The sequence below is a fragment of the Montipora foliosa genome, chromosome 10 (genome assembly GCF_036669935.1).
Source record: "Montipora foliosa isolate CH-2021 chromosome 10, ASM3666993v2, whole genome shotgun sequence".
Lineage (NCBI taxonomy): Eukaryota > Metazoa > Cnidaria > Anthozoa > Scleractinia > Acroporidae > Montipora > Montipora foliosa.
In genome coordinates this window covers 21,278,297-21,285,796 of record NC_090878.1, presented here as the reverse complement: position 1 = coordinate 21,285,796, position 7,500 = coordinate 21,278,297, and the positions used below count along the sequence as shown (strand labels likewise).

Genomic DNA, 7,500 nt, shown 5'->3' with positions numbered 1-7,500 from the left:
CTAAATATTGAAAATTGTGTTCATAAGTGTAACAAACTAAGGATGATCTGCGATAAAAATATGGGAACTACTACTATTTCCATTGTCTTTGACTATTTATATTAACAATATCTTTTTACCCATCGCATGTTCCTGAAAGACCATGCACTCCAAATAACTCAACATAACATGCAATGATTTTCTTGATGCTCCGTTCCCTCTCCATTATTTTCGGGTGGCGATCTTTTCTGAAAAATCCCTCTAATGATTTATACATCTTAATGTTACATCGCGAACGAGATACTCCCGCAAAAAAGATGGCGAAAGGAATAAAGTGGTCTTCAGGCCTCTACATCCCACAAAAAGGCCAGCTAGGTCACCGTAAGTTCTCTTAAAAAAACCACAAATTTGCAAGATAAAAACTATCTGTTGGCATACCGAGATCAGCAAGGCTTGTAAACGGCTATAAAGACGAGAACGTTAAATACATACTTGATTTCATTTGTCCAGAATAGCTAGAAATGTCATCATCGTCATCAGGCTCCAACTCTGAAGATTCGGAGAAAGAACTGCCTGAAAGAATAGTTTAATGGCTAAATGATACTCATAAAAACAAGCCTTGACCCTCACTGACTTTACCACCTATGAATTAGCTCTTTAAAACAAAAATGCATTCCAAAAAGATCGCCGTATGAGAAGGGGCAGTTTTTCGCTTCTTTGTTTGTTTTCATGAAAGCCTGAAAAAGAGCTTTAAAATTAATTTTAAAGGAAGGGGGGACTTCATTCGTTCTGCGCATACCAAGATATTTGGGTTGCCTATGGATGCGCTTGCTAATACCGGGATATTTTTGCGTGGTTTACAACGATGCGGAAAAAGCAGAGCTTAGCACTTGCTCTTCATATCATATCATATCATACATATCATACATCTTTATTTACCCTCGGATTTTCAGAGTAGCTTGGTGTAGCTAATTTCTCCGAGCATTTACCCTCCCAACCATGATACACCACAGAAGACAGACCACAACACCGGGAACTACATGCCCTGCTCTTTGCGACAAGTGTGCGGGTTCTTTTACGTCTCACAGGATTATGAACATTGAAGGGTTGTGAGACGGGACCTCCGGCTTATCGTCCTTATCCGAGAAGACTAAAGAGTCTAACCATTTGCAAATGTAATTACAAAGGCAGCACTTTCTCCTCAGTTATTTAAAGACCCTGAGTGTTGGTCCGGCCGGAGTTGAACTCACGACCTCCCGAGTGACAACCCGATGCTCAACCAACTGAGCCACCGGTGCGCGGTTGTTATCCGAAAAAATAATTAGGGGTAACCAAGCATTTTTCAGAGATAATTAAGATTCGATTTGGAAAAGAACGCGATACATTACTTTGTATATTAAACCGTTTTACATATATTGTTGATTATTTATTTTCAAAAAAGGCGAGGCTACCTCTAATTTTCTTTTTGGATTTCAATAACATTTGTTAAGATCTGCTTTTCCCGCATATTCATAAATCGCGAAAAAGAAACTTTAAGTTAGAACGCACCGTCCTTAACACGCCCTCATTATTTATATTTTTCTCTCCTCAGACCCCTACCCCCTATACATGTAACACAGAGTACTTAAAGAAGAGAGTTATTGCAAGCAATGTTACTTTGGCTCTATTGAGAAGCTCAGGTTTTTTTTACTTCAGTCAGTTGCAAGATTTTCCAGTTTTCAAAGGGCCATCCCCAGAAAAAACCTAACCTAGCAAAACATAAACGAATCACTTACTTTTTTACTTCGGCTTTCTCTTGCTCCTGTTTCTTTGGCTGAGTCATGGCATGTACTTGTTTCCTTAGTGGCAGATGCTCTATGTACTACAAAAAAATACATGTCGGAATTGACAAAATCGTGCACCGATGGCTCAGTAGCCTGCGTAGCAAGCGTCTCCAGCGGGCGAGAAACGAATTCATTTTCCTGGCCGCGCGAAAATAGGGCTAGCGCAAAAAAAAAAAATTGGGGGGGAAGGGGAGGAGAGGAGAAGGAAACGCTTGCGGACAAACCCCTTAATTATGAAAACTCCAGTTAGCTCACGAGCGGGATCTCTGATTGCACAATTCGGAATTTTTGATTGACACCTCAGTCCCTCATGTCACAATAATGTATCCCAGTAGCAAGCGAATAATCAGAGAAAGTTATTCGCTTTTGCTGGACTCGTTTTTCGCTCGCTGAAATCACTCACTACGCAGGCTAAATGGCGAAGAGACCTTCTTTAAAGAAGTGTTACATCGAGCAGTTAGTTCCGTTGTCGATTAAAGGATTTAGCGGTGGCTTAAAGAAGAAGAACAAATTTCGATTTATTAAAACGCTCGACAAGGGGGATAATTTGCTCGTCCCGCTGGTTTCGGGAAAAGCCTCATTTTCTACGAAAGCAATGCCTGCGTATTAAGGACGGCGCCTACTATTATTATTGCGCATACGTTCTGCGCATCTCGAGATAGTCGGATTTCCTATGGGTGGTGCTTATTAATACAGGGATATTTTGCGCGGTTAAAACTATACGGAAATAGTAGATCTTAGTAAGTACTCAAGTACTCTTGGTATCCAAAGAGAAATCTGGCGGGTAACAATGCATTTTTGAGAGATAGTTAAGCTTCAACTTGAGACAGAACGCCATACATTGCTTTGTATTTTAAAGCTCTTTACTAATATTATTTATTATCTTTCAAAAATGCGTGGTTACTCCCAATTTTCTGTTTGGATTTCAATAACACTAGTTAAGATCTACATTTTCTCTATAATCATAAACCGGGGCAAAAATACCTTTGAATTAGTAGGCACCGTCCTAAATAGACCATTTTCGAATTCTCACGGCTGGATTGGATCTAACATGGAATGGAGGCTAATGCGGGCAGATCTTTTCAAATGCAAATTAATTTGCCCGCATAAGCCTCCACTTCATGCTAGATCCAGTCCAACCGTTAGAATACGAAAGTGGCCTATTAAGACTTAATTAGTCCTCTCAAAAGTATTGCGAACGATCAAATCAAGAAGGCCTTCAATTAATGGGGATTTCGGCTCATCGGCTGGCTAGTAAACAGGCTCCTAAATGATTAAATCTTACGAGATCCTTGTGTTTTGCACGGCTGTGGAGCTCCTGTAGTGCATTTTCAATGCCAACGCTTCGGGATTTCGAAGCCTTCACATTATTGCAGAAGCAAGTGCGATAGACTACTTGTAGCTGTTCCTTCAATTTTAACATCACTTTCTGGAAAACGTTAAATACACAAGCACCAACAACAAGGTGTTATTATCACTGGACAGAAAATTGTGTTGGAAAAGCTAGTAATTTCGGCGGGCTTGTTTTTACAAACAACATTCGTTCGGATTTCAGGTACTCTGAAATTTACTAGAAGCACTTTTGTTCACAGCATTTAGAATATTTGCCTTACCAAATTTAAACATTAAAATCTTATCGCCGCGGGAAATTTTTACGACGACATTTCCATAGTTGGGCTTGGAAGCCGCCTTCAGGAAGAGTATCTATTTACTAATATTGGTCAACATTATCGTTATTTACCTTGTCAAATTGCTTTAGATTCTCTTGCCCAAAGTTCAGTTTCGCTATGAAAGACCAACATTTTCTTGGTCAATTTATGACATGCGGTTTTCAAAATGCAGGGGTTTGTCTGCGGTCAGCACTCATGGCCATCCCTCAAACTGACATTTCCCTTCTATTCAACTTACACGACGTACAATCTACTTTAGACCTCAAATCTACTTCAACGACACAAACATTTTAAACAAGCAGAGAAGATTCACAATAGGCGAGGCAAAGAGTTTGCACCCGGATCGATGGCTTCTCCTTGCAGTTTCCGATATCCACTAGAGTAACGAGACAAGCTCCCGGAAAGTCGAATTTTTTAGAGTATTGACATAGTGGTACCCAGCAAAACAATTGACGCTAACCGTCTTCAAAGGGGTTTTTAGACCTAAATACCGTAGATCAGCGCGGCTTAGCTTAGAAACGCTATTTCTTGTTGAACTAAAGCTCCAATTCTGCATGTTTTCATTCTCTTTACAGAGGTAACCTGGTCGTAATAAGATGGGATACTAGGTCGTGTAATTGTTACGAATTGTCCATGTCATTTTGGGATGACCATGAGTGTTGACTGTCTGCAAGCCTTTCCTTCTTGTCTCGCCCCACTTTTCGCGCGGCCAACACATTAAAAGTCTTCCATATCCCCCCACGGAAACGCTTGCTACGCAGGCTAATGGCTCAGTTGCAAGGAAGGGAACAATTCCCACCCTGGCCAGAGTTTTTCTCTGTCCTTATGTGGCCCATTCATGAGTAGGGCTAACGCTCACACTACACTCTAATAGTTAAGTCTAATGGCTCAGTTCGTTGAGTATCGGACTTCCACGCGTGAAGGCTCGAACCACCGCCAGACCAACACTCGGTTATTAGAGTAACTGAGGAGAAAGCGCTACCGTCGTTATGACATCTGCAAATGGTTATACTTTCTAGGACGACAAACCGTAGGCCCTGTCTCAGAACTCTTCTTCACAACCCTCTGGGACAAAAAAGAATCCACACACTATTCGCAAAGAGTAGGGCATGGAGTTACCGGCGTTGTGGTCTGTCCTTTGAAGAATGTCATGGCTGGTAGAGTAAAATTTCGGAAATATGACAGGGAGCTACTCTAAACTCCGCCCGTAAAGAAAGAGATGATGATGATGAAACCATCACAACAGCAACATGAAAAGAAAGACTGAACGACAATAACGTGCCCACATTCTGAAAGATTTTGCATCATGGTTGAGATCATCTAGTGTAAAACAATCAAGGTAACAAAGGGGCTTGGCATTAAACTGTAAACACAGGCAAAAGAAACATTCCGCTCAGGTGAGCTCAAAAAAAAAAAAGATAATTCTGGTACTTGTCAATGTCTTGACAGATGGTTTAGTAGGCAGAATGAAAATCAGGAACCATCACACCAAAAATGTCAATTATCCACACGGGACAAGGTGTCTTTAACTGCTCTGTTTACGCTGTTGTCAACGTCATTACCTTCCAAATTAACTGTTGGAAGATAATGTGAAGTGCTATTTTCTACCCATGCAAACCACGTGAGCGTTAGCCCTACCAATGGAAATTGGGCCCACACCCGGGGGCCCACACAAGGACAGAGAAAATGTCTGACCAGGGTGGGAATTGAACCCACGACCTTCGGGTTAGATCACCGCTGCTCTACCGACTGAGCTACAAGGTCAGACAGGACCCAACTAGTGGTCTATGCAATTCCTGCATTTTGATTTGGCTATGCTACTAGAGAACTATTATTGACAGTCCTCAAGTAGCGAAAAAGACTTCAAAAGCGTTATGCTTTCTTTCGTTTGTTCTCAAATAAATATTCTCTTAACTTGCATTTGCTAACCTTTATTATAATCATACTTATAATAACCATGTCATACACTACATGTCATAGCACCTCATATTTTAGGCACACTAGTTGCAATTATTTTGTTCCAAGCAAAATGCCAATTGTTTGCTTTCCTCCAAATTATAGAAATAAACATAGATTAGGTTAACTCTGAATAGCCAAAACAACAAAAACAACAATATTTGATTTGATTCAGAAATCCAGCTTACTAGCAGGGAGAATTTTACTGTAACAAAATATTACTACAGCTAATAAATACGCTTTCACCACATGGGTTAATGTGTGACAACAAAAAAAATTAATCAGGAATTGATTTTATCTTCCAGCAATAAAAAAGCAGGAGGATATAAAATTAGGTATTTTCAAAGTTTAGAAAACTTGTTGAAGGTGATTCAGTGCCACCCTCCAAAACTTTTCACAAAAATTTCACGCTGGCCTACTACTTACTTCCAGTACAACAAATTATCTAACCTCTCTTTGCGGACTCTGGTTGCAACACAGCTGCTTCAATAATTTTAATCCCCTTGCATTAGATTTAACTTTTACTTTTAAAAAAACCATAACTTCATATTTCCGTAATAATCGTTCAAAGACATTGAGCAAAAGCATACAAAGCTACATTTGAAAGGGGGCATAATCATGTTGCAGTTTTCTGGATAAGACTTCACAGAAATAACTCCTGTTACCTTTCCATATGTAAAGAGGTCCCATGATTCCATGAGTCAATGAGTCAATGAGTCAATGAGTCAATGAGTCACAGTCAATATAGCAATAATTTATTGATCAAGCCTAAGCCCTCATTTCAGTGATTAGGCCTAAGCACTCTCTGAAATTTTAGCTTTCATTTTATGGGTTAGGGTAACTGCACTAAACTCATTGACTCATGACTCATTGACTCATAAATACTAAAACATCATATGTAAAAAAATAATTTCAAAATTAGATGCAATGAATTTTTTAGCAATTGCTGTAAATAATAGTAATCATTCCTACCATTTCAAAGGATGAATAAATAAAATTTGAATGCAGTAAGTGTAAGAAGTAAAAAAAAAAAGTGGTCCAATTTATTTAAGCTGTATTGTAAATTTAATTTAAATTTCCAATCCTTGCTTTTTCCATCCTTGCTTTAGTCCCTGGATAGGGTTAAAACAATGGTGGTGAAGTGAACAAACTACCCCAAAAAAACAGGGGTTCTTGTTGTTCTGCTTATGATGCTTAGACTGAAACAGCTGGCAGAGTTGCTGCAGTACATTTAAGGCTATCAATCTGAAAAATGAATGGAACTGTAGAAAAATTTGGTAAGCGAGCAAGTAGCTTTTACTTATGAATTATAAAATGCCAGTCATTTGTCAATTTAGAACTGGTTCCCCTAAGGGGTCAGATTTCTTTAGCCTACATCCAGAAAACAAGATTCTGTTTAAGGGTTTTTTTTAAAAAAAAAAAAAAAAAAAAAAAAGCAAACCCCTCCTGAGCAAACTGCATCCTCATGTTTGGATTCTCATTGATTTAATGACTTTAATGATATTATGCAAATTTGTTCTACAAAAATACTAAATACAAAATACCATAAAAGTTTTTTTAACCTAACTTTTTTTTTGCAAGTTTTACTCCTTGAGCCACCAGCTTCAACTTTGATACTTGTTCTTCTAAAAGCAAAAAGCCGTTGTATGGCAATGGTGGATGATGATGATTAGTCACTTTGTTTGGTTCAAATGAAAAAAAAAGAAAGTCAAAGTAATGATTGCACTTTAACTAATTTCACCCCCTAAACCGGCCATACTTGGTATTTTACTCTGTCTAAAGCCAGAGTATTTTGCTCTGTCTAACACCAGACGATTTTACTCGTGGGGGGGAACCCATGGAGTCAACAAGTCTTACATCAGTACTTCAGTACTTCAACATAAAGAAAATGAATTCTGTGGACTTGAACATTCCCAAAAAGAAATGCCGTATATTCCAAATATATGTTGCGTAAACTCTTCAAGATTTACCTGCTTCAGGAACTTCAATCAATGAATATTTTGAATATTTTTTTTCTGAACTCCTGCAAACTTTGTACACTTTTTAATGGTTTGCCCTTTAAAAGTAACATT

At 38.8% G+C, this 7,500-nt stretch overlaps 1 long non-coding RNA gene across 1 annotated transcript in view; it reads right to left on the bottom strand.

Annotated features, from left to right (window-relative positions):
- The window catches only part of LOC137973052 (uncharacterized), a 9,391-nt gene extending 5,783 nt beyond the window's left edge, over positions 1-3,608 (bottom strand). Inside the window, exons 1-3 of the long non-coding RNA XR_011117158.1 lie at positions 3,544-3,608; positions 1,755-1,840; positions 472-552 (exon numbers count right to left, since the gene is read on the bottom strand). This is a non-coding gene — a long non-coding RNA (uncharacterized lncRNA). The remainder of the gene's footprint in view (positions 1-471; positions 553-1,754; positions 1,841-3,543) is intronic.
- Between the last annotated feature and the right edge of the window lie 3,892 nt (positions 3,609-7,500).